Raw genomic sequence first — 26685 nt, forward strand, 5'->3', positions numbered from 1 at the left:
AGGCGGAAATTCCCCGCACTTCAGCAGCCAGCTGCTCCACACGATCAGACAATTGCTTAATCTCCATTAAGAAAATTCCTCCTATGGCCCCAAAGAAAAAGAGGAAAAAATATACATAAAAAAAAATTCTGACACTTTTTTTTTTTTTTTACAATTCTTTCCTGCTATTGAGTACCCTAGAATCTGCGGTATGGCTGGTGATTCTGTTATGAATGAGTCACCGGAGGAGGAAAAAACAAAAATACATGCCAAGTCCAGAAAACTGGAGAGGTTGGTAGCTAGCGGATTGCAGACCCCTGATCCTATTCACAACAACTAACAGTAGCCGTGGGGTGTTCCTACGGTGGTCCTAGACACCTCGATCACAGCCGGAGAACTAAATAAACCTAAAGAAAGAAAGAAAGAAAGAAAGAAAGGGGAAATCTAAACTGCCCCAGAGCAGACCCCAAAGCAATAGACAGCCCCCAACATGTATTGACGGTGAAAACAGATGAAAACACAAACACAGACAGAAAGACAGGCTGAGCAAATGATGGGGCCCTCACTAACTAGATAGGACAGGAAAGAAAAGAAACTGTCTGCAATCACGCAAAAACCCTGCCAAAAATAATGTCTACCACGTCTGATAGAAAAGGCCCTGAAGTCACTAGACTTCAAAATCACTATATCAGCACTCAGGTATATTCTGAAAACAGAGCAAAGAGATCAACTGATCAGAGACAAAAATGGAGTTCAGCCAGTCCCAACCAGGGCTGGCTGAACACAAACACTAAGTAAACCAGACAAAATCTCATGGAACAATAGCAGAGCAAAAACTTAGCTTTAGTAGACAGGACTAAACTGGAGGCCAGAGCTCAGAGCAGAGAGGATCACCAGCAACCCAGCAGGGCGTCGGCGGCCTTATATCCACTCAGATATTCTGGATGTCCAATCACACTCCACCTGTTCAGATGACAGGTTTTTCCCATCCAAATCAATTTCACTACCTCCTTTCACCAGCAGAGGGAGTTCATCGGACATCAAAGGTGAAGGAGAAAATGAGCTCATAACAGTGGACAATGTAACCTGCGCAGAAAGGATCGAGAATGCCAGAGAGCTCCTCTACAGCCAATCATCACCAAGCAGCCCCTTGAGCTGGTAGCCCTGGATCATGTGAAGCTGGTTCCAAGCCGGTCAGGCTACATCTATGCTCTTACCATTGTAGACCACTACTCAAGATTCCTGGTAGTTGTGCCTGTCAAAGATCAAACTGCCAGGACAGCAGCCAGAGCATTCCAACAGCACTTCTGTAGACCACATGGGTATCCTGAAAGAGTACTGACAGATCAAGGTCCAGCTTTCGAGGCAGAAGTGTTCCACGAATTCTGTAACCTGTATGGTTGTAAGAAGATCCGGACAACGCCGTATCACCCACAGACCAATGGCATGTGCGAGAAGATGAACCAGGTAGTGATGGATCTCCTGAAGACTTTGCCCTTGGAGGAGAGGAATCTGTGGCCAGAGAAGATGCCTGATCTGGTGGACTTCTACAACCATATCCCAGTGAACTCCACCAACTGTACCCCAGCCTATTTAATGAGAGCAAGACCTGGTAAGCTGCCTATTGACTTAGACATGGGAGTCCTGACACCTGAAGTGGCATCCCCAGATGTTGATTGGGACAAGGAGAGGCAGCAACAGTACAGAAGAGTTCAAGAATATGTGGAGAAGAGTTTGGCCCAGGCAAGGCAAAAGCAGGAGAAGCTTTACAATCAAATTGCACCTGCCGTTCCTTTGTCGCCGGGAGAGCAAGTCTTGAGAAGAAAGACAAGATTGCACAAATTGGATGATCAATGGGAGGCTGAACCTTATACCATTCTGCCCTCAAACTTTGATAATACTAAGGTATGCCTTGTTAGTAAAGATGGAGGAGAGACCTCAGCAGCGGTATCGAGAGATCATTTGAAGTTGTGTCCTGACCAGTTGAAGGAAAGGTAAGAAGAACCAGATAACATCCAGCCCATGGTGGAAGAAGAGAAGGTCAGCACAGTGCTTGGAGATTTCTCTGCGAATTGGACTAAAGTGAACGATGCTATAGTGGTGCCAGTGTTGCTGTTTCCCCAATTGGTAGCACAGGAAGATGTGACTCAAGAGAATCAGGAAAATTGGGTAGCAGATGCCACACCAGCAGTGGAGCCAGAGAACCCTCGCCCTGCCAGTGGTGAACCTATTGTACCCTTGGTGAGTCTAAAAGGTCACAGTCAGTCTAGTATCCCTGTGTTACATAGAACCCCCAGTAGTGTATCCAGTACATTACCCACTACACCAGTCTTATGCAGGTCTACCCGCATTACACAAGGTATACCACCCCTTAGATATCGCATGTAGCAAAATAAATGTAAATGTTGAAATTGTGTGTGTAAATATGTAACAGTTTTTCAAGCTTTGTGCCTACAGATAACCTGTAAGAGTTTCCTTTGGAATTTGTTTTATGGACACTGAACCACAGGACTTGTATGTGGTCAAAAACTTTCACCATTTGCCCAGGAATGGACCATGGACATTGATGCTTGGACTTATCGTCATAGGACCATTTTTGAAGCACTTGGTTTTTGTAACTTTTTCATTTTTCTTAAATCTTGTACAATTATTATTGTAACTGTATATATGTTACATGTTTTTGTTCAGCCCAGGAGTGCTGACTTGCACTAGGGGAGTGTGGCACCCCCCAGGGGTATGGCTGCCACAGTGGCTTTGCCTTCCTCCAGGGGAGGGTAATGCAAGGCTTGGAGGCAATGATGGGTCTCTCTCGCAGTCAATCCATACATGCAACACAGTTCCACTCCAGGCCAGCAGGGGGAACTCTGAACCGGGATTAAGGGGAGGAGTGCTCTCTGAGGGCCAGGAGGAAGGAGGAGTTAGTTAGTCTGCGGAGGGTGAAGTGTGCAGACGTGGAGAGAGAAGCTGGAGGTTGAGCTAGGAAGGAGAGCTCCCTCAGCTTGAGAGCGCAAGAACTGGAGCCTGATCTTCACGGCTGTACGGAGACTAACGGTCCTACAGCAGATACCAGAGGAGTAGGAGGCTGTAAATGCCCTACTCCCGTCTAAGACTTGAGGCACAACAGCAGCTTGGATAGAGAACCAGGACTCATGAGAGGAGTCCCCGAGAGAGGCTACAGCTGTCTGCCATGGAAGTAATGTCCTTGGGAACATCTGACAGGAGGAACTTCAGAGTAACTTAGTACTGGAGTACTTCATTCAAACAAGCGCTAGGAAGGAGACTGCACAGCCCATCTGCTGAGAGAGAATCCCTGAGTTGCTTCCAGGCTAGCCTGCTCCATTACCATCTGTAATCAGGACCCTGGACTGCAGTTATCAAGTAAAGGTACAGAAATTGCACCCCGCTGTGTCTTGTCTGCTTCCTACCCTTACGTCACTGCTACATCACCGTGCCAACCACCTCTACACTGCCCTGGGACTATAGCTTCACCTGTGGGGAGCTTTTACACCCTTGCTGCACCCTACCATCAGTCCCAGCGGATCTGTCTGCAGCATCGGCTTAACATCTCCCTTGCCGAACACCACAGGTGGCATCACAAACTATTCCATTCCATTAACTACATATACATTCCACCATTGATTTGGGTGCCCAGGGCCACGGATTGGGTCACCGCTGCTGTGACACATTCCCCTGACACCGGCCCGGTACCGAGTACCCCACAGCCCTGGGAGGGCGACCCATTATCACTGCGTGCTCAGCCTCTCTGTCCTGAGCATTGCAGAGTCGGGAGAGACACTGAGTGTACAAGACCTGTGTCGGGAACGGGAAAGATGAGTACTTGATTTTTTTTTCTTCATGCCTGCAGCATTACATGGGCCCCATAATGTGCTGCATGGAGGAGCAGGAGGGCCCATAGTATGCTGCAGGGGGTCCAAAGTATGTTGCAGGGGGGGCCATAGTAGGCTACATGGAGGAGCGGGGGGGGCCGGGGGCCCATAATGTGCTGCATGGAGGAGCAGGGGGGCTATAGTATGCTGCATTGAGGAGCAGGGGGGCCAGGGGACCATAATGTGGTGCATGGAGGAGCAGGGGAGGGTGCAGTGGTGGATTAATAACAACTAATTATATATTAATGATGGTTGCACGTCTGTATTCAGATGTGTAGGGTAGAAGAAAGGGAAAAGTGGGGAATGTGCACTGGAAGCTGTGCTCTAAGTCAGAGTTCCCCAACTCCAGTCCTCAAGGCCCACCAACAAATCATGTTTTCAGGATTTCCTTTGTATTGCACAGGTGAAGCAATTATTACCTGAGCAATACTAAGGAAATCCTGAAAACATGATCTGTTGGTGGGCCTTGAGGACTGGAGTTGGGGAACCCTGCTCTAAGTAACTATGTGTTATTTTATGCAGAGACGAGTCCTGGCTGGAAGAAATGATGCCAGTCTGCGCTGCATGAAAAAAAAATGCAAAGATGAAGGACTTCAGCTAGAGACGTCACTGCTTAGTCAGTGTGTTACCTGTACACTGACACTATACACTCTATTACCTGTTCACTGTACACTATATACAGAGCTCCTGTATATAATGTCACTGGTAATCACTGTATTACCTGTACACTGACACTATATACAGAGCTCCTGTGTATAATGTCACCAATGATCACTGTATTGCCTGCACACTGACATTGTATACAGAGTTCCTGGGTATAATGGCATTAGTGTTGGTTTTTTTTATTAATGATCAGTAGAGTTGAGCGAAACGGGTCGAAAAATTTCAAAAGTCGCCGACTTTTGGTAAAGTCGGGTTTCATGAAACGAAACCCGACCCTAGGGTGAGGTCCGCCACGAGCTCGGCGACTTTAGCGCCAAAGTCGCGTTTCAAAAGTTTGTTTTCCGCCCTTTTTCAGCCAATCAGGATCCACGGACACTGTGGGCAACGTGATGACATAGGCAGGGGTCACCACCATCTTTGAGAAGGGCATGCAAGTGATTGGCTTGCTTTGGGGGGCGTCACAGGGGGTATAAAAGGGCGTGCTGCTGCTGCTGATGATTCTGTAGGGAGAGCGTTAGGCAGGGAAGAAGACACCAAAAACTGCTTCTGCTGCTAGCGATTTTGCCTGTACAACACACCAGTCACTGTGTGTGCAGTGCAAGTGGAGGCTATATTTTGCTGGATCAGCTGTGTTGATTGTTAGGCTGCCTTATAAGGCTTCCTGATAGCTGCATTACTGTTTTCCCACTGCTTTGCAAACTGCTTTTTTAAAAGCAATCCAAATTTTTTTTTTTGTCCTGGTGAGGTACTGAGCGTGCATTTTTTCACACCATACAGCGGTGTACGCTCCTCACACAGTACCGTGTAACGGCTGTTATCACGGCCACAGTGAAGCTATCTGTGTGTGACTCTGTAAGAATAAGTCGAGGACATGTTCCGTTCTTACAGACCTCCACCTTCTAGTTTTGTCTGCTTTTCAAACAGTTAAGTACTGTATATTTGCTGTTTGATCACATTCAAAACTATAGAGAGACAGCGTGTGTCAGTCCGTTTACTTAAAAAACACGGAGCTTGACAATTTTACGGACACCGGACAGCGGTGTACGTGCACACTCCTCTCTCAGCACCGTGTAACGGATGTTATCACTGCCACAGTGAAGCTATCTGTGTGTCACTCTGTAAGGATAAGTCGAGGACATGTTCCGTTCTTACAGACCTACACTCTAGGGAGATTCCTATTCTGCCCAATTCTATATACACCTTGTAGTTTGTCATACACTAGCCAATTTCTGCCTGTGACATAGCGGTGTGATATTCACTGGGCCTCACACAATCCAACAGTGTCCACAAGTGTGTTCAGAAATTCTACATCTCCCCTGTCCTATAGTGACATTTTTCACACCTGCGACATTGAGCCTGTGAAATAGCAGTGTGATATTCACTGGGCCTCACACAATCCAACAGTGTCCACAAGTGTGTTCAGAAATTCTACATCTCCCCTGTCCTATAGTGACATTTTTCACACCTACGACATTGAGCCTGTGACATAGCGGTGTGATATTAACTGGGCCTCACACAAGTGTCCACAAGTGTGTTCAGAAATTCTACATCTCCCCTGTCCTATAGTGACATTTTTCACACCTGCGACATTGAGCCTGTGACATAGCAGTGTGATATTAACTGGGCCTCACACAATCCAACAGTGTCCACAAGTGTGTTCAGAAATTCTACATCTCCCCTGTCCTATAGTGACATTTTTCACACCTACGACATTGAGCCTGTGACATAGCGGTGTGATATTAACTGGGCCTCACACAACAGTGTCCACAAGTGTGTTCAGAAATTCTACATCTCCCCTGTCCTATAGTGACATTTTTCACACCTACGACATTGAGCCTGTGACATAGCGGTATGATATTAACTGGGCCTCACACAATCCAACAGTGTCCACAAGTGTGTTCAGAAATTCTACATCTCCCCTGTCCTATAGTGACATTTTTCACACCTGCGACATTGAGCCTGTGACATAGAGGTGTGATATTAACTGGGCCTCACACAATCCAACAGTGTCCACAAGTGTGTTCAGAAATTCTACATCTCCCCTGTCCTATAGTGACATTTTTCACACCTGCGACATTGAGCCTGTGACATAGCGGTGTGATATTAACTGGGCCTCACACAACAGTGTCCACAAGTGTGTTCAGAAATTCTACATCTCCCCTGTCCTATAGTGACATTTTTCACACCTGCGACATTGAGCCTGTGACATAGCGGTGTGATATTAACTGGGCCTCACACAATCCAACAGTGTCCACAAGTGTGTTCAGAAATTCTACATCTCCCCTGTCCTATAGTGACATTTTTCACACCTGCGACATTGAGCCTGTGACATAGCGGTGTGATATTAACTGGGCCTCACACAACAGTGTCCACAAGTGTGTTCAGAAATTCTACATCTCCCCTGTCCTATAGTGACATTTTTCACACCTGCGACATTGAGCCTGTGACATAGCGGTGTGATATTAACTGGGCCTCACACAATCCAACAGTGTCCACAAGTGTGTTCAGAAATTCTACATCTCCCCTGTCCTATAGTGACATTTTTCACACCTGCGACATTGAGCCTGTGACATAGCGGTGTGATATTAACTGGGCCTCACACAACAGTGTCCACAAGTGTGTTCAGAAATTCTACATCTCCCCTGTCCTATAGTGACATTTTTCACACCTGCGACATTGAGACTGTGACATAGCGGTGTGATATTAACTGGGCCTCTCACAATCCAACAGTGTCCACAAGTGTGTTCAGAAATTCTACGTCTCCCCTGTCCTATATACACCTTGTACCTTGTTTTACATTACTATATAGTTTGTGGGATTTTGTGTACATTTTTACCAAAAATGAGGAAGGCTGGTGGAAGAGGCCGTGGAATTGGGCGGGGATTGCCAGCTGGTAATGATGGTGTTGGTGGTGGATCTGATGGTAGTGGCAAAAGCAAAATAGGACCGAATGCAGGAGGTGTTGAGCCTGCGTCATCGTCTTGCTCCACAAGGCCTCGAAGGCTTAGTTTTCTAGGAGTTGGCAAACCGCTTTTAAAGCCAGAGCTTCAGGAAAAAGTTTTGGCTTACATTGCTGACTCAACCTCCAGCTCTATCGCCTCCTCTTCTGAATTTGTAAAAAATAAAAGCACTGAGTCGTCATTGGAGGGTCATGTTCATGAACCACACCTTTCCTTGTGTCCTTCACCCCAACCAAGATTGAAGGATGACGCAGGCCATACAACTGATTACTCCATGGAGCTGTTTTCACATACCATGCCTGGGTTATCAAGTGAAATGGTGAATTACCCAGGCCAATATGAATCTGACCTGGAGTGCACTGATGCACAGCCACTGATAGATGATTCTGCTGGTACATTCAGTCAGAGCACTACATTGTCCTCGCAGTGTAATGAGCCAGATTCTGACCCTGATGAGACTCAGGTGCCCCTTCCCGCATACTATACCACCATGCACGGTGACACAGAGGAAGGTGCACATGACATTGAAGAGGAGGTGATGGATGACCCAGTTGTTGACCCAGATTGGCATCCATTGGGGGAAGAGGGTGCTGCTTCCAATAGCTCAGATGAGGAGGAGGAGCATCCACAGCAGACATCGACATCGCAACAGCTGTTATCTGGCAGGCCCGGAGCACTCCAAAGACAGGTTCCAAAAATCAAAAGAGTTACTGGACAGCTTGTCCAGACGGTCAAAATAGCACAGCGTGCTAGGCCGCAAAATGTCTTCCAAAGTAGGAAGAGTGCAGTGTGGCACTTTTTTGAACAAAATCCTCATGATCAGGCCAAGGTTATCTGTAAGAAGTGCGCAAAGACCTTTAGCCGAGGGAAAAATCTGAAAAATTTGAATACCAGTTGCATGCTTAGACATTTAACCAGCATGCACTTGCAAGCGTGGACACAACACCAAACCTCAAGTACCACATGTGCAACTGATCACAAAGAAGGTAGTCAGCAACGCTACATTGTTTCCCCCACTGTAAGCCCACCGGTTAGCACAGCAGCAAATGTTGAGGTGTCGTTGCAAGGCCAAAGCAGTCAGGGAATCCCACTGTTATATCAACGAAAGACTGAATCTAGGCCATCAGAAAGAACACCAACTCCATCACCATCATCAACCCTCTCTCAGTCCGCCCTGTCCACCGCTAGTTCCACCATATGCAGCTCTCAAGTCCAGCTCACCCTCCCAGCGACTATGAGTAGGTCAAGAAAGTACTCAGTCTCTAATCCGCGTACACTGGGTTTGAACGCCCACATTGCCAAACTAATCTCGTTAGAGATGATGCCCTATCAGTTGGTGGAAAGCGCGAACTCATGGCCTATGCAGTACCACGCTATGACCTACCCAGTCGCCACTTCTTCTCTCGCAAAGCCATCCCAGCCCTCCACCATCATGTGAAACACCGCATTGTCCATGCACTCAAGCAGTCAGTGAGTGGAAAGGTGCACCTCACAACAGATGCATGGTCCAGTCGGCATGGCCAGGGCCGTTACGTGTCCATCACTGCGCACTGGGTTAATGTGGTGGATGCAGGGTCCACAGGGGACAGCGGTGGTGGGACAGTGCTGCCTAGCCCACGGTATAGGAAACAGTTGGCTGTAGGCGTCCTCCTCCTCCTCCAGAAGCGAAAGCTCGTCCACAGAGCGCAGTCGTACGAGCACTCCATCTGCAGCTGCTACTGTTGCACACGAGGTGTCCCCCTATCGAGCAGCTAGTGGAAAGCGTCAGCAGGCTGTGTTGCAGATGATGTGTTTGGGCGACAGACACACCACGGAGGTGCTGGCCGAGTACTTTCAGCGACAAACTCAGTCATGGATGGGCAGTATACATCATGAGGCAGGCAAGGTAGTTAGTGATAACGGCCGTAATTTTGTGGCAGCCATAGCCCTTTCAAAACTCAGCCACATACCTTGCTTGGCTCACACCTTGAACCTGGTGGTGCCGTGCTTCCTCAACAATTATCCGGAGTTAACAGCCCTGCTCCAGAAGGTGCGAAGACTGTGCGTGCACATCCGCCGGTCGCCTGTACACTCCATTCGTATGCAGAAGCTGCAGAGATTGCTCCACCTTCCCAACCACCGCCTCATTATCGACATTGCAACAAGGTGGAACTCCACCCTGCACATGGTTGAGCGGCTGTGCGAACAGAGGCAGGCCATAATGCATTTGTGGGAGGATACACGGCCAGGCACTTTGAGAGCAGACATGGAGTTGACAGGTGTGCAGTGGTCAAAGCTGAAAGACCTCTGTAAAGTCCTTCAGTGTTTTGAGGAATGCACACGGCTGGTAAGCGCAGACGACGCCATCCTAAGCATGAGCATCCCACTTATGCGTCTGCTCATGCAAACTTTGACGCACCTTAAGGAGCAGGCGTCTGCAGCCAATGATGACGAGGAGGAGGAGGGAATCCTTGATGACATTCAGCCATTGTCTGCTCAGGACCTCTCCTGGACGAGGTGGAGGAAGAAGAGGAGGAGGAGGATGATGATGGGGATGATTACTTAGGGGAGGAGGATGCATCTCGTGGGGCAAGTGAAAATGTTGGGGTGGCAAGGTCTGGTACAGGGTTTGTGCGTGACTGGAGGGATGTGGATTTGCCAGAAAGTGCTCCTCCAACCAGCACTCGCAGTGCATCATTGACACCGGGAACATTGGCCCACATGTCAGATTATGCCTTGCAGATCCTAAAAAGGGACCCCCGCATTGCCAAAATGATGAACGATGACGACTACTGGTTGGCCAGCATCCTGGATCCACGCTATAAAGGCAAATTACAAAACATCATGCCACACGAGAACCTTGACCTAATATTGGCTAATAAACAAGCAACTCTGGTAAATCGGTTGCTTGAGGCATTCCCAGCACACAGCAGCGGTGATGGTTCTCACACGAGCCGTACGGGCCGGGGGCAGCTTGGCAGAGGTGTTCGTGGTGCACACAGCAGAAGTGGCGTTGGAGACAGGGGTTTCATGACATTGTTGTGGACTGATTTTTCAAGTACCGCTCACACAACTGGTAATACTGCATCGATGGAAAGTGACAGGAGACAGCAGTTGTCAACTATGGTTACAAACTACTTTTCCTCCCATATCGATGTTCTCCCGCACAGGTCATTCCCCTTTGACTATTGGGCCGCTAAATTGGACACCTGGCCTGAATTGGCACAATATGCCTTACAGGAGCTTGCTTGCCCAGCTGCAAGTGTGCTATCGGAAAGAGTCTTCAGTGCAGCTGGATCAAACCTGACAGAAAAAAGGACCCGTCTGTCAACCCAAAATGTGGATGATCTAACCTTCATTAAAATGAACCATGCATGGGTTTCCAAGGATTTTGTCCCACCTTCCCCTGATGACACATAGGGTGACAGAAAAATGGCTTGCTTTGGTCCTCCTCTTCCTGGGACTTGAACAATTTCGCCTTTTGCATCAGCTGAATGTCCAACATCAACATATGCCACTTTCGAAAACTCCCTAACTGTGCTGCCTCCCCCCCTATGGCCGGGGTCACCACCTAGCGCACAAAACCGTGCGAGTGCCGTTGCCCTGGACAGGTGGGCAGGCCAACTCTTGGGCGCGGGCACTGGCACAGGGTCCCTCATAGTGCAATCAAGTGTCTCTGACGGTGGTGGTGCACACCCGCCGTCAGACACACCGCCGTACTATGAGGGGCCCAGTGCCAGTACCGACGCCCACGAGTGGGCCCCCCTTGCTTGGGCATGGCCCCAGCATTTGCAATCTTTACCTCTCCCTGCTCCTCCGCTGTGTAGTCTGGGCCATCAAATCCATACTGTGCCTGACACCATCTGAGCCTGCCTCCTGATCTATAGACATATATTTTGAATGTGTACACTATGCTATCCATACATGTTATCCGGGGATACGGTACCCTTTCTCACCTTTGTGCAATCACGTGTAATCCATACTGGGCCTGACACCGTCTGAGCCTGCCTCCTGATCTATAGACATATATTTTGAATGTGTACACTATGCTATCCATACATGTTATCCGGGGATACGGTACCCTTTCTCACCTTTGTGCAATCACGTGTAATCCATACTGGGCCTGACACCGTTTGAGCCTGCCTCCTGATCTATAGACATATATTTTGAATGTGTACACTATGCTATCCATACATGTTATCCGGTGATACGGTACCCTTTCTCACCTTTGTGCAATCACGTGTAATCCATACTGGGCCTGACACCGTCTGAGCCTGCCTCCTGATCTATAGACATATATTTTGAATGTGTACACTATGCTATCCATACATGTTATCCGGGGATACGGTACCCTTTCTCACCTTTGTGCAATCACGTGTAATCCATACTGGGCCTGAGAACGGCTGGCGAGCTGTTAAGCAAGCTACAGCACCTGTGATCTGCACACGTAAGTTTTTCATTTTTTCAGGAATGACGGTTAGGCCTAATTCCGGAACTGCGGTTGACCTGCACTTACTGGGAAATCATCGTTCGCGGGTAATAATTGTAATCCCAGATCCCCATCACTAACGTTGTTCAGCGGGTTATCTGCACCTGTAAGCGACAAACGCTGGCCTTTTCAGTGTAGCGCACATGCAGCCACGGACATGTAAGGGCATGACACACCAGTTATTGGCCAATCTCACATGCCAGAGCCTCGCGTGTCCCTCTAGTAAGCCGGACTCGGACCGTGGGGCATGACTAGGTCTCGTTCGTTAACGGAATTAAGCTTGCAATGTGTGCATCTTTTTTGTTGCTGGATGGTTGAGGTTGCCCGTGTTGAGTCAAATTACGCCGTAGGCTCCACTCCTGGTGGTGCCCTTCTGGACATTCCTTTAAGGTTCAGCTTTGCAACCATACTGCCTACGTAAAGCAAACACTTTGCCTTCATGAATGCTGTTTGGAGGGTCGTGACTCGTGGGAATAATGCCGCCCAATCAGTTAACCTGCTAGAGAGATCCTTCGTTGCTCCCAAGCATGACATCACACTCCCTAGGAGGAAGGTAATGCCACTGTGGCGACCGTACTCCTGGGGGCGACACAAGTGCACTGATGCCCAGCCACTGCTCGATGAATCTGCTGGTACATTGACCCAGACCACTACATTCCCCTTGCACACTACACGGCCTGAATCTGACCCTGATGAAACTCAGGTTACCCTTCCCATATACAGTTCCATCTTACACGGTGACAAAGAGGAAGCTGCAGATGAAAGTACAGGTTCGGCCCACCCGCAGTCAGACACACCACCGTACTATCAGGGGCCCTGTGCCAGTGCCGTCGCCAACGAGTGGGCCCCCCCTGCTTGCTCAGGATCACAGCACTTGCAAGGTTGAAATACTGTGCAGTGAGTACAGGGATTCCCTAGCGAGGAGACTTATTTCATTGTTTTCAATATTGGGACAGCAATTTTTGGGGAGCACTATACTCTGGAGAATGATAGATGGGGCCCACCATACACTGGAACATTCCAAAGGTGGACATCCGACACTGGAGCAGCATTTACAGGGCCCATTATACACTAGAACATTAGAAATGGGGCCCATTATGTTTGGAGCATTATTTGGGCCCATAAGACGTGGAGCTTCATCCATGGGGACCAACATATACTGTAGCATTATGTGGAGCTCATCATATACTGTTTCAAACATTATATGGGACCAATGATTCTGTATGGAGAAATAGATGGGCCTCGTCATGAGATGTAAAAAGTGAAGTATTTTTCATTGTACTATACCGCTATTTCTCTGCCGTATCGGAGCATCATGAGTTGTGGTATGTGTTAAAGGGGCGCTCTTTTGCCCAGGGCACATGAAAACCTGGAGCCAGCCCTACCCCCCCACAAGTTTAGCCAAATAACCCCCATTTTTCAGTGCGTAACTAGCATTATGAAGTAAATTAAGGTTGACAAGCTTAAGTAATAAGAATTGATGCTTTTGTCATTCAAATGGGCACTGTAGGTGTGTTTCCTGTCCTCCTCTCACTGCCGACTTTAATTCCCTATTGACTTACATTGGGTTTCGTGTTTCGGTCGGACCCCCGACTTTTCCCTATAGTCGGCCGATTTTGCTCTACCCGACTTTTGGAAAAGTCGGGTTTCATGAAACAAAACTCGACACTAAAAAAGCAAAAGTCGCTCAACTCTAATGATCAGTATTGTAGTATTTGGTCACTATGTAGCATGTGATCTGGTTAGGGTGTGGCGGTATTTCTCCCTGTATGTGGTATTATCTGGTCACTATGTGATGGTAATGTGATCTGGTCATGGTAAGGAGGTATTTGTTCCTTGTATGTGGTATTATTCAGTCACTACACTACACTTCTTTTGGCCAAAAAAAAGCTGCTGGCTATATATGTGATCCGGTGTCTGCTGGGAACTGTTAATATCAGATTGGTGAGGATGTGGTGCAGAAGATGAGTTTTTCCAAGAGCGGGCGGAGGGACTTTGGAAGGTTTAAGATGTGTAGGCGGAGCTGGGGTGGTGCTTTATTCATACTCACCAATAGGGGAGGCAGCACTAAAAGTGCCTAGGGCAGCATAAACTCTAAATACGGCCCTGAGGGGAGGCCATAGTATGCTGCATAGAGGAGCAGGGGGGCCACAGTTTGCTGCATGGAGGATCAGGTGGGGGCCGGGGGCCCATAATGTGCTGCATGGAGGAGCATGGGAGGCCATACTATGCTGCAGGGGGGGGCCATAGTATTCTGCATGGAGGAGCACGAGAGGCTATAATATGCTGCATAGAGGAGCAGGGGGCCATATTATGCTGCATGGAGGATCAGGGGGGCCGGGGGCCCATAATGTGCTGCATGGAGGACCAGGGGAGGCCATAGTAAGCTGCAGGGGGGCCATAGTATGCTGCATGGAGAATCAGGGGTGCCGGGGGCTCATAATGTGCTGCATGGAGGAGCAGGGGGGCCATAGTATGCTGCATGGAAAAGCAGAGGGGGGGGGCCCATAATATGCTGTATGGAGGAGCAGGGGAGGCCATAATGTGCTGTATGGAGGAGCAGGGGAGGCCATAATGTGCTGCAAAGAGGAGCAGGAGGGCCATAATGTGCTGCATGGAGGAGCAGGAGGGCCATAATGTGCTGCATGGAGGAGCAGGGGCCATAATGTGCAGCATAGAGGAGCAGGGGGCCCATAATACTCTATGAAAGAGCAGGTGCCCCATAATACTGTATGGAGGTGCATTATATGGGGCCCATAATACTGTATGGCAGATTATGAGGTTCCCATAATACTGTATGGCGGACTATGTGGGTGCTCATAATACTGTATGGCGAACTATGTGGTTGCCCATAATACTGTATGGCTGGCTATGTGGTGCCCATAATACTGTATGGCAGACTATGGGGTGCCCATAATACTGTATGGTGGACTATGTGGTGCTCATAATACTGTATGGCAGACTATGTGGTGCCCATAATACTGTATGGCGGACTATGTGGTTGCCCATAATACTGTATGGCGGACTATGTGGTTGCTTATAATACTGTATGGAAGACAATGTGGTGCCCATATATTGTACTATATCTGTATTTTTTTATCTGTGCATCAGGAATCGTGGCATGTGTTAAAGAACCCTATTGATACGCTGTCGCCCAAGACCCACGAAAACCTGCAGCTGACCCTGGTGACAATGCATATCAAGATGAATGCTGGCTGCAGCTGTGACACGGCGCTCTGCTCTGTGACAGGCCATTAGTCGATGTCACATAGCAGTTTTGTTAAATGACTCCTGCAACCTTTGACAGGCCGGCAGCCTTTCAATGTTACAGGTATGTGACGTCAGCACGCGGCCTGTCACAGAGCAGAGCGCCCTGACACAGCTCCAGTCGGCAGTCATTTTAACAACCACGGTGAATATGAAGCCAAAAGAGGATTCCGGGGAGTGCAAGAAGGTGAGAAGAATCCCCCCCTCTGTCATTGGGCTAGGTAGTGGCCATAAAGGTGGACATAGGGGACCAGGGAGGGGACGTTATTAAAGTTGACATGGGCCCAGGATGAGGACATTATTACTGGAAGGGGCCAGGATAGGGACCTTATTAAAGTGGACAATGGGGTCCAGGATGGGGACATTAAATAAAGGTGTGACATAATTACTGTATGGAGGTCAGAATGAGGAACACACATGATTGGTTTATGGTGGCAAGTGGGGACATAATTACTGTAGGGGCCAATCAGGGGACATTATTACTGCTGTACTGTATTTTTCAGGTTACTGTCATGGGGAGAACAGAAGGGGGTCCTGCTACTTTGCAGGGTGGCACTATGTCTTTTTTTTCCTTTATCTGACATAGTGTAGAAGTCGGAGAAAATAGTGGGGAATGTGCTCTGGAAGCGATCAGCTATAGATAACTGTTATTTTCCGCAGAGACGAGTTCTTGCTGGAAGAAGTGATGATGGTCTGCACTGGATGAAGATGAAAGACTTCAACTACAAACGTCACCGGTGAGTCAGTGTGTTACTCGTACACTTACACTATATACTGTATACTGTGTACAGAGTTCCTGTGTATAATGTCACTGGTGGTAATAACAGTGTTAGTATTGTGGTTTGTATTCATAATCAGAATTGTAGTATTCGGTCACTATGTATTTCTCCTTGTATGTGGTATTATTTGGTCCCTACATGCTGGTAATATGTTATGTTATTCGGTCACTGTGGTGGTAATATGTGGTCTGGTCATTCTGTGGAGGTATTTGTCCCTTGTATGTGGTATTATTCGGTCACTATATGATCTGTTCATGGTATGGTGGTATTTGTCCCTATGATGTATTATTACTCAGTCACTATGTGGTCTGGTAATGGTGTGGCGGTAATTGTCCCTTGTATGTAGTATTATTCAGTCACTATGTGGTCTGGTCATAGTGTGGCGGTATTGTCCCCTTGTATATAGTTTTATTCGGTCACTCTGTGGTCTGGTCATGGTGTGGTGGTATTTCTTCCCTGTATGTGGTAGTATTGGTCTTGGTATAGGAGACTGTGTTGTGTATGGCAGTCATTTGCTCTCTCTGATATTAGGAGAAGATTCTTTATTTCCATTAGAGATTAAATACCTTGTACACAGTGGCAGAGATGCACTTACAGGTGATTTCCTGTGGAATAAAGTAATCATCTCTCCACAGGATAAGTGATAATGTATTGACTGGTGGGGGTCTAACTACTTCGACCCAATCGGCAGAATGTGGAGCTCTTATCCCCATTAGACTGGAGTGGCATGTCTGACTTGACCACTGATCCATTCTTTCCCTCAGTGGCTGCACTTTTTTTTTTTATAGAAGCCCCAAAGAGAATGAATGGAGCTGTGGTCAGATATCCCACCTCCCACTCCATTTTAAAATGGGGATGTGTCCTATCAGGGATAAAACTTCCTCATTCTTCCAATCGGTGCAGTTTCTAATGGTCAGACCTAAGTGATCACCTATCCTGTGGAGCCCATGGATCGGTGATAACTTGTTTTAACCAAAGAACCCCATTAATGTAAACTACCATAATTATACATCCCAGTTATGGGGGCGCACAGTAGATGTGCAGGAGCCAACTGTGTTTTACAGCCGATGCTCCACTATAATGGGGATAATGACTGACAGATATTTGCATATAATTGTAGGGTGGGCCCCTAGGGTCCATTCCCCTGATGGGCCCTAGACACCCCAGTCCGACCCTGGCCCTCCACTACACCTACAGAAAGAATTATCCACAATCGCTTAAGCAAAAAAAACCCTGTTTGGGAGAGAAGAACAGACAATTTGTGGCGCCCTAAGTGCGTAAACACAATATTGTAGTCTTTAAAGGGTGCACAATTTTATGCACTCACCTGATAGAAGACTAATATAAGTTTGGATTATGTATCCTCAAAAATCCTTCCTATTGGTTACTTCTCAGAAGACAGGGCTTGCAGCTTGCCTCGGGATAACAAAGTAAAAACACAGGAGGAATGTTTAAAAGGAAAAAATAGGAAGGGGGATAATTTGACCATGTGTAAAGAAAAAAGTGATGATCGCTGGAAATTGAATTTTGTGACCACATTCAATAGGGGAAATAAAGTAATAAGAACTGTGCTTTCAAAATATTGGTATATCTTGAAGCGTGACCCTGTTTTGGGAAAACATCTCCCTGATAAACCAGGGATTACATATAGAAGTGGGAAAACTTTGAAAAATTTGGTGGCCCCCAGTAAATTAATAAAACAGTTGGATTCAAAAGGAAAAAACTATAAAAAAAAGTATGGATCAAATTTTATGTGGTGTTTCTCAAGGAACCGGAGTTTTTAAATGCACCTCTAAAAAATGTTGTACCTGTGGGATCCTAGATCACGGGGCTAAAACCATCAAATGTAATAGTACTGGTGAGGTCTTTGAGATTTCACAAAGACTCAGCTGTAACAGTGATTTTGTTGTATATGTAATCACATGCAGTTGCGGTTTGCAATATGTGGGACGCACTGTGCAGACACTGCGGTCACGCATTAATGGTCACAGAAATAGAGCAAAAAACGGCTTTTTAAAACATAGTCTCTCAAGGCATCTGCTAATTAAACATAACAAAATTTTTAACATAAAAGTAACTCCGGTGGAGCAGATACCCTCTGGTGTTGCAAATAGGAATGCTCTTTTAAACCGGAAAGAAACGTTTTGGATATATAGTCTGGGAACATTATATCCAAATGGATTGAATGATATCATAGAGAGAGTTTGAACGTTGCCTTTTTTTTTTTTTTTTTTTTTTTCTCTCTGGGTTTTTTTTTCCTTTTGGGATTTTTTTTTTTTTTTTTTTTTCTGTCTTGCATCCATGTTGTCAAGGTTGGATCAATCAGTGGGTGTGTTCCTGAACTGTGTTCCTGAACTTGGTCCACACCTTAAATCAAGTTTCTGAGACTGGGATAAAAGGTTGCTACTATATATAAGTGTAACTGAATTTTATACTATTAGGATTTGTACTGTGTTTTTATGATACCTGATGAAGGATATACACTGTATCTGAAATGCGTTGTATCTCTTTTTTAACCTATGAGATAAAAAAATATGGAATATCATCTTTGGATGTGAGTCCTGGGAAGCGCTGCCGTTTATGGGCTGGATGTGTTTTTCTTGATTTACAATCGCTTAAGCAGTATAGATCCCAAAACCTGGCCATATAGCAGATGACTGCCAGAAAAAAGTCATCATTCATTTTAACTCTTTACACACCAGGAGCAAACTTCTTTCTCTGACCAAGGAACAAAATCATCTTCCTCTTTAACCCCTTCCTGACATCAGACGTACTATCCCGTCCATGGGGCCCGGGCCCCTATGCCCATGGACGGGATAGTACGTCTACCGCGATCAGCGGCGCCCACGTGGTGAGCGCCGCTGATCGCGGCCGGGTGTCAGCTGATTATCACAGCTGACACCCGGCACTATGTGTCAGGGGCGGTCACGGACCGCCCCCGACACGTTAACCCCTTGCACACCGCGATCATGTTTGATCGCGGTGTACCGGGAGTTAAAGGGAAGCATCGGCAGGGAGGGGGCTCCCTCTGTGCTTCCCTGAGCCCCCCACTGCAGCGCTGCTGCGGGGGGCTCCTATCCTCCAGGCCCCCGAATCCAAGATGGCGACGGGGGCCTTCGGGGACCTGAGGAAGCTGGCTTCCTCAGTGCCTGCAAAGCGCAGGCAAGAGGAAGTCTGCTTCAATGCCTGTGACAGATTGCTGATCTGTCACAGTGATGTCCCACCTGGGACTATGTAATAAAGTAAAAAAAAAAATTTAAAAAAAATGTAAAAATAAATTTAAAAAAATCGCCAAATAAATTAGTAAAAAAAAAAAAAAAATATTCCCCAATAAATTCATTTTTTGAAAATAATAAAAAAAAAAACAATAAAAGTACACATATTAGGTATTGCCGCGTCCGTAATGACCCGCCCTATAAAACTGTCCCATTAGTTAACCCTTTTAGCGAACCCCTTAAAAGATAAAAATAAAAACGAAGCAAAAAATAATGATTTATTATCATACCGCCAAACAAAAAGTGTAATAACGCGCGATCAAAAAGACGCATATAAATATCCATGATACCGCTGAAAACGTCATCTTGTCCCGCAAAAAACGAGCCACCACACAACATTATCAGCGAAAAAATAAAAAAGTTATAGCTCGCAGAATAAAGCGATGCAAAAATAATTATTTTTTATATAAAATAGTTTTCATTGCATAAAACCGACAAAAACATAAAAAAACGACCTAAATGAGGTATCGCTGTAACCGTACTGACCCGAAGAATAAAACCGCTTTATCGATTTTACCGCACGCGGAACGGTGTAAACGCACCCCCCCAAAAGAAATTCATGAAACGCTGGTTTTTGTTCATTCTGCGTCCCAAAAATAGGAATAAAAAGCGATCAAAAAATGTCACGTGCCCGAAAATGGTACCAATAAAAACGTCAACTCGTCCCGCAAAAAATAAGACCTCACATGACTCAGTGGGTCAAAATACGGAAAAATTATAGCTCTCAAAATGTGGTGATGCAAAAACTATTTTACAATAAAAAGCGTCTTTTAGCGTGTGACAGCCGCCAAACATAAAAACCGCCATAAATAGTAAATCAAACCCCCCGTTATCACCCCCTTAGTTAGGGAAAAATAATAAAACTAAAAAAAAAGTATTTATCTCCATTTTCCCGTTAGGGTAAGGCTGTGTGCACACGCTGCGGATTAGGTGCGGATTCATCCGCGTGGATTTTGTAAAATCCGCAGGTGAAACCGCAGGTCAAAAGACCTGCGGTTTTACCTGCAGATTGCTCTGCGGTTTTGTCCTGCGGTTTTTCATCTCCTCATTAGAGGAGATGGCAAACCGCAGGAGATTCCGCAGAAAGAATTGACATGTCAATTCTTTCTGCGGATTGAAAACCGCAAATAATCCGCGCGGAAAATTCCGCACCGTCTGCACTGCGGTTTTTGATTCCCATAGGGAATCATGGTACTGGGGTCCGCAGCAGCCAAAACCGCTGCGGAACCGCAGCAAAATCCGCAGCGTGTGCACACAGCCTTAGGGTTAGGGCTAGGGTTAGGGCTAGGGTTAGGGCTAGGGTTAGGGCTAGGGTTAGGGCTCAGATTAGGGTTAGGGGTGTGTTGGGGTTAGGGTTGGAGTTATAATTGGGGGTTTCCACTGTTTGGGCACATCAGGGGCTCTCCAAATGCAACATGGCGTCTGATCTCAATTCCAGCCAATTCTGAGTTGAAAAAGTCAAATGGTGCTCCTTCCCTTCCAAGCTCTGCCATGCGCCCAAACAGTGTTTTACCCCCACATGTAGGGTATCAGCCTACTCAGGACAAATTGCAAAACAATTTTTGGGGTCCAATTTCTCCTGTTACCCTTAGGAAAATAAAAAATTGGGGGCAAAAATATCATTTTTGTGGAAAAAAATGATTTTTTTATTTTCACGTCCGAGTGTTATAAACTTCTGTGAAGCCCTTGGGGGTTCAAAGTGCTCACCACACATCTAGATAAGTTCCGTGGGGGGTCTAGTGTCCAAAATGGGGTCACTTGTGGGGACTTTCAATAGTTTAGGTACATCAGGGGCTCTCCAAACGCACATGACACCCGCAGACCATTCCATCAAAGTCTGCATTCCAAAATGTCACTGCTTCCCTTCCGAGCCCCGACGTGTGTCCATACAGTAGTTTTCTCCCACATATGGGGTGTCAGCGTACTCAGGCCAAATTGGACAACAACTTTTGGGGTCCAATTTCTCCTGCTACCCTTGGGAAAATGAAAAAATTGGGGACTAATTGATCATGTTTCTGGAAAAAATACGATTTTTTTATTTTCATGCCCTGGCATTATAAACTTCTGTGAAGCCCTTGGGGGTTCAAAGTGCTCACCTCACATCTAGATAAGTTCCATAGTGGGTCTAGTTTTCAAAATGGGGTCATTTGTGGGGGGTTTCCACTGTTTAGGTACATTAGGGGCTCTCCAAAGGCAACATGACACTCGCAGACCATTCCATCAAAGTCTGCATACCAAAACGTCACTACTTCCCTTCCGAGCCCCGACGTGTGCCCATACAGTAGTTTTCACCCACATATGGGGTATCAGCATACTCAGGACAAATTGGACAACAACTTTTGGGGTCCAATTTCTCCTGGTACCCTTGGGAAAATAAAAAAATGGTGACTAAAATATCATGTTTGTGGAAAAAATACGAATTTTTTATTTTCACACCCGGGCGTTATAAACTTCTGTGAAGCACTGGGGGGTTCAAAGTGCTCACCACACATCTAGATAAGTTCATTGGGGGGTCTAGTTTACAAAATGGTGTCATTTGTGGGGGGTTTCCACTGTTTAGGTACATTAGGGGCTCTCCAAAGGCAACATGACACCCGCAGACCATTCCATCAAAGTCTGCATTCCAAAACGTCACTACTTCCCTTCCGAGCCCCGATGTGTGCCCATACAGTAGTTTTCTCCCACATATGGGGTATCAGCATACTCAGGACAAATTGGACAACAACTTTTGGGGTCCAATTTCTCCTGGTACCCTTGGGAAAATAAAAAAAGGGTGACTAAAAGATCATGTTTGTGGAAAAAATACGAATTATTTATTTTCACGCCCGGGCATTATAAACTTCTGTGAAGCACTGGGGGGGTCAAAGTGCTCACCACACATCTAGATAAGTTCCTTAGGGGGTCTAGTTTCCAAAATGGTGTCATTTGTGGGGGGTTTCCACTGTTTTGGTACATCAGGAGTTTTCCAAACGCGACATGGTGTCCGATCTCAATTCCAGCCAAAAACGTCAAATGGCGCTGCTTCCCTTCCGAGCTCTGCCATGCGCCCAAATAGTGGTTTACCCCCACATGTGGGGTATCAGCGTACTCAGAACAAATTGCACAATAACTTTTATGGTCCTGTTACCCTTGGAAAAATAAGAATTGAGGGTGAAAAGATCATTTTTGTGGAAAAAATATGATTTTTTAATTGTATGGCTTTATGTTATAAACTTCTGTGAAGCCCATGGGGGTTCAAAGTTCTCACCACACATCTAGATAAGTTCCTTAGGGGGTCTAGTTTCCAAAATGGTGTCAATTGTGGGGGATTTCCACTGTTTTGGTACATCAGGGGTTTTCCAAACGCGACATGGTGTCCGATCTCAATTCCAGCCAAAAACGTCAAATGGCGCTGCTTCCCTTCCGAGCTCTGCCATGCGCCCAAATAGTGGTTTACCCCCACATGTGGGGTATCAGCGTACTCAGGACAAATTGCACAATAACTTTTAGGGTCCTGTTACCCTTGGAAAAATAAGAATTGAGGGTGAAAAGATCATTTTTGTGGAAAAAATATGATTTTTTAATTGTATGGCTGTATGTTATAAACTTCTGTGAAGCCCATGGGGGTTCAAAGTTCTCACCACACATCTAGATAAGTTCCTTATGGGGTCTAGTTTCCAAAATGGTGTCATTTGTGGGGGGTTTCCACTGTTTTGGTACATCAGGGGTTTTCCAAATGCGACATGGTGTCCGATCTCAATTCCAGCCAAAAACGTCAAATGGCATTGCTTCCCTTCCGAGCTCTGCCATGCGCCCAAATAGTGGTTTACCCCCACATGTGGGATATCAGCGTACTCAGGACAAATTGCACAATAACTTTTAGGGTCCTGTTACCCTTGGGAAAATAAAAATTGGGGTGAAAAGATCATTTTTGTGGAAAAAATATGATTTTTTAATTGTACCGCTGTACGTTATAAACTTCTGTAAAGCCCTTGTGGGTTCAAAGTTCTCACCACATATCTAGATAAGTTCCTTGGGGGGTCTAGTTTCCAAAATGGGGTCACTTGTAGGGGGTTTCCACTGTTTAGGTACATCAGGGACTCTCCAAACGTGACATGGCGTCCGATCTGAATTCCAGCCAATTTTGCATTGAAAAAGTCAAACGGCGCTCCTTCCATTCTGAGCTCTGCCATGCGCCGAAACAGTCGTTCCCCCCCACAAATCAGGTATCAGCGTACTCAGGACAAATTGCACAATAACTTTTGCAGTCCAATTTCTCCTGTTACCCTTGGTAAAATAAAAAAAATTGAACCTGAAGTATTTTTTTTTTAGATGCTCATTTCTTTTTAAATATTCAAAAAAATTCCTGTGACGCACCTAATGGGTTAATAAACTTCTTGAATGTGGTTTTGAGCACCTTAAGGGGTTCAGTTTTTAGAATGGTGTCACTTTTGGGTATTTTCTATCATATAGACCCCTCAAAGTGGCTTCAAATGTGATGTGGTCCTAAAAATAAAATGGTGTTGTAAAAATGAGAAATCGCTGGTCAACTTTTAACCCTTATAACTTCCTAACAAAAAAAAATTTTGGTTCCAAAATTGTGCTGATGTAAAGTAAACATGTGGGAAATGTTACTTATCAAGTTTTTTGTGTGCCGTATCTCTGTGATTTAAGGGCATAAAAATTCAAAGTTGGAAAATTGCGAAATTTTCAAAATTTTTGCCAAATTTCCATTTTTTTCACAAATAAATGCAAGTTATTTGAATGAAATTTTACCACTAACATGAAGTACAATATGTCACGAGAAAACAATGTCAGAATCACCGGGATCCATGGAAGCGTTCCAGAGTTATGACCTCATAAAGGTACAGTGGTCAGAATTGTAAAAATTGGCCCGGTCATGAACGTGCAAACCACCCTTGGGGGTGAAGGGGTTAAAGGGAATGTGTCAACAGATTTTTGCTATGTAATAGGAGAGCATCAAGATTTAGAAGCAGGGAACCTGATTCCACGGTTGTTTCAGTTACTGGACTGCTTCATGTAGTTTTGATACAATCTGTTTTCTCTGCTGTAGATGTAGCAATGGTGAAAATGATAAGCTGTGTCCACATCTCTGATTGGCTGCTTCCTGTGTACACTGTGCATTGTCAGCTAACTGCCCATCAGTGGGTGGGTTTACACAGATTAGTCTGACTAGCTTGCACAGGATACCTAGTCTGGCAGTGATAATCCCCTGCTGATAAACCACTGACTGTATTGAAACTACTGCAAGCTACTAAACAAGTGATACATCCCTGGAAGTATGCTCTCTGCCCTTATATTATGCTGCTCTCAGATAAAATAGCAAATACCTGCTAACAGATTTTCTTTCAGGGCTTATCACGAGCCACGCTGCATGCCAGGAAACTTTTCCACCAAATTACAGATTAGTTAATGATAGAGCCACTCTGCAATAATTACAATGCGGCAGGGTATTCAAACTTTCATTATTTTTTCTCTTCATGAGGGACCTGTGGTCCTGCAAAAGTTCAATATCCAGTTTCCTCAGAACAATTTTTTATGCTGTTGAATTGAGCAAAACATCCAACTTTTCAGTTATCCTGCATGTCAGATGACAACTTCCTTATGCTAACATTTCATCAAAGCTTTCTTCATTACTTAAAATAGAGGATATATAATTTTTTCTCTGTGTCCATACTGATTTCCCCCTTACCCCCATGGTCTTGGTAAGAGTTCCTGTCCATAATCAGACTACAAACTCTTCAGAAATTTATCATGCATCTGCAAGCTGGACTTTACATAGCTTATGAGAATCCTACATACTAATCATCCCTTTCTAGGTATTGTAGTTGTATTTCTGCACAATATATTTATAACCTGTTATAGCCTGTTAGAAATTGTTACTTACCTGTATCTCTTATTATGATTTGCCTTTGTTCTTGTAGATAGGCGTTGCTGTAATAATAATAATTAATAAAAATAATCTTTAATTATATAGCTCCAACATATTCTGTGGCACTTTACAGTTTATCAGTTCATATAGAACAGTCAAAGTTAAAGATAATAAAATAATTAAAGCAAAGATAATGATGACCCTGCTCATAAAAGCTTACAATCTACAATGAGGTGGGGGGTGACACATGGTACAGGTGCTTATTTACAATGATGGTCCAGCCATCTTGAGGGAATAGGTGATAAATAAAGGCTGACTGAGGTAGTTGAGGGAAGAGGGGCCCCCGCCGAGTGTCCGGGCCGGAACCAAGGGGACCGTCACCTAGGTTCCGGGGGAGATTGTTCCCGGGAGACAGAGTTCGGGGACGGACCGTGGAGATGGACAGATGGGCTAGGGGAGGAGCCAGTATAAAAGGGGCGGGGAACGCTAGTCACGGTGACTCAGCAGACAGGGACGGAAGCAGCAGGAGACCGTGGGAGCGACTGAGAGCCAAAGTGACTGACCAGAGCCAGGAGAGACGTTCACCTTCGACCGTCCGAGAGCCTCTGCCCCGCTTCACGCTTCAACCTGCAGCTGCTGCCACCTCTCCCCGGCCTGGAGCTGCGGCCTGCACGCGATCGCTCGCGGCCGTTGCCGCCTCGCTCCAGCCCGCAGCTGCAGCCTACCCGCGTTTGCTCGCAGCCGTAGCTGCCTCACTCCAGCCCACAGCTGCAGCCTGTCTCCCGTCACCCGCAGCCGCCCTGCTCTCACCTGTGGCCGTGGCAAGTCCAGTGCTGTTGGCGGCCACCACTTTCCCGCTCCGGTCCGCGGCAGGGGCTAGGCCATTGCTCGCCGCGGATTCCCAGTCACAGCTGTTAGCTGCGCAGGTGGCCTGCCAACCGCCACCCCACATCGCTGCCGCTTGCCCCAGTTCAGGGACTGCGGCCCATCCGTTCAAGGACTCCTCCGGGGCTTGTGGTGCCCCGGTGTCACCGCAGCGGCGACACGCTCGAAGACTTCGTCAACTCTTCAGCAGCTGAGCCCAGTGGTTGCTACGCCGAAGAACCCCCGTCCAGAATGCCAAGGGACGTCAGGACAGCTAAGTTGACTATATAGTTAAGGACCCGTAGTCGGCCATACCGCAGCCCTATAGTGACCGGCTTTCGCTGGACGTAGTCATGTTCTACCTGTTTGTGTTTGCTTGTATTGAGCCCCTGCGAGGACAACTCTTGTTACCCCTGAGGCTGGTCAGGCTACGGCTGAGGACAGTTACCTCTAGCCCTATAAACGTTATTACTAAAAGCACCAAACCGTCTTGCGCCTCGTCACTGCGTCCTGCGTACCTGCTAGTACCACATAGTCACCAGCCAGTATTTGTAGTGCTTTTGGGTGCGATGAAGTTTGATGGATAGTTATGTTCAGAGAAGTAGATAATGGGCTATATATGATAGGAATTCGATTTGGGAACATGATAGGCCGCCCTAAACAGATGTCTT

This window comes from Dendrobates tinctorius, unplaced genomic scaffold (assembly GCF_039654945.1).
Source record: "Dendrobates tinctorius isolate UK_male_01 unplaced genomic scaffold, ASM3965494v1 ptg000001l, whole genome shotgun sequence".
NCBI lineage: Eukaryota > Metazoa > Chordata > Amphibia > Anura > Dendrobatidae > Dendrobates > Dendrobates tinctorius.